At 32.3% G+C, this 1,811-nt stretch overlaps 1 protein-coding gene across 1 annotated transcript in view; it reads right to left on the reverse strand.

Annotated features, from left to right (window-relative positions):
* Window positions 1-1,101: 1,101 nt before the first annotated feature.
* bcas1 (brain enriched myelin associated protein 1) overlaps window positions 1,102-1,811 on the reverse strand; it is a gene marked incomplete at its 5' end in the record, with an annotated part of 35,351 nt that continues 34,641 nt past the window's right edge. Inside the window, 1 exon segment of the mRNA XM_014023690.1 lies at window positions 1,102-1,811.

A 1,811-nucleotide genomic window follows, 5' to 3' on the forward strand; every position in this document is an offset into this window, starting at 1 on the left:
GATTAAAGTCATGGTATTCTGAGATTAAAGTCATAATATTTTGAGAATAAAGTCATAAAATTATGAGATTAAAGTCATAATATTCTCAGATTAAAGTCATGGTATTATGAGATTAAACCGTAATATTCTGAGATTAAAGTCATAATATTATGAGATTAAAGTCATAATATTCTGAGATTAAAGTCATAATATTTTGAGAATAAAGTCATAAAATTATGAGATTAAAGTCATAATACTATGCGATTAAACCGTAATATTCTGAGATTAAAGTCATAATATTCTCAGATTAAAGTCATGGTATTATGAGATTAAACCGTAATATTCTGAGATTAAAGTCATAATATTCTCAGATTAAAGTCATGGTATTATGAGATTAAAGTCATAATATTCTAGCCCTTAAACAACAAACATACCATGACCACTGCATTAAAATGAAGAATGTTGAGCAACTTGTCAAGTTGTTTTTTTTAATTGCTATAAATATTTAATCTTTTAGCACATTAGCATCAATTTTTCAGTAGCAGGAATTTGAAATTGTGTAAACGACTGTAAACTGAAGCTGTACTGTAATTAATGGATGCGTTAACAGATTTAGTTTCACATAGCTACTGTAATTTGGATGAAAGCACATTAATCCAACAGTGATTCGAGTCATTGAGGATGACTTTATAAACAGACACACATCTGGATGTCCACATCAGGTGTGAGGAAAATAAGGAGGAAATGAGGAACAGAAAATGGACACGTCATATTGTGACTTTAACTTGAAATATTACGACTTTAATCTCATAATATTATGATTTTATTCTCATAATCTCATAAAATTACTTACTAATCTTGTAAAAATAAAAATAATTCTCGTTATGTGGCCCTAAAACACTGTTGAAACATTTTTTTATGATTCAGCAGTTTTTTTTTTCAAAAACAAGACATGAAGTGTCCCAAAGAGCAACAAAAAACTGTATATTTATTGCAGAAGATCACTTTTTAAAAGATTACAAGAAAAAAAAAACATCTCACTAAAGCTAAATCAAGTGATTTTATGACCTTATTTCCAGTTTGTGTCAGATTATTTTAGAATCCAGACTTCTGAAGACCAGACAGGAGGAGAACATTTTTATTATTTTTCAAGGAGCTGAAGTTACACAAACAGGCAACAGAAGCATCTCATTAATTTATACACGTGACAAACACAAAAGACTAACACAAGACTTTAACAACATGATGCTAATTCTGATTTAGCAGAGTTAAAAGCTGAAGAAGCACCAGGACCCGTTTACAAACAGACATCACGTTCAGTGGATTTGCTAACATTAGTATTTACAGTCCGCTCCCCAGAGAGAAGCAGAAATCAGCCTTTTATATCAGGCTGCTGCGACATGAATCAGCTTCTGTCAGAAAAACAAYCTGCTGCAAAAATATGCTTCTTATTTCACGTCTAATGAAGGCTGTTAATGTGCACACTGCGCTCCCCAAACTGCACCGATTTCAGAGTAAAGCTGGTAAAAATACAACCTGTTTATCAGAAAGATTAAAGAGTTCAAGCAGAGAGCTGGGCCATATGTGTGTTAGCTTATTAAACAACGAGCATTAACTGCATTTATCAAGATGTTTATGAGATCAAAACATCTGAAGATTTTCTCTGTTTCAACATAAAAGTTTTTCTTTTCACTTTCCTGAATCTACCCAACATCATTTCTTTACTTTTATTTTGGAAGAACTGGAAAAAGATGTTAAAGTAACTCAAAGGAGGGACTGATGAGGAGGAGGAGGAGGAGGAGGAGGAGGAGGAGCAGGAGGAGGGTCTGTAC

This window comes from Austrofundulus limnaeus, unplaced genomic scaffold (assembly GCF_001266775.1).
Source record: "Austrofundulus limnaeus strain Quisiro unplaced genomic scaffold, Austrofundulus_limnaeus-1.0 Scaffold386, whole genome shotgun sequence".
Taxonomy (NCBI): domain Eukaryota; kingdom Metazoa; phylum Chordata; class Actinopteri; order Cyprinodontiformes; family Rivulidae; genus Austrofundulus; species Austrofundulus limnaeus.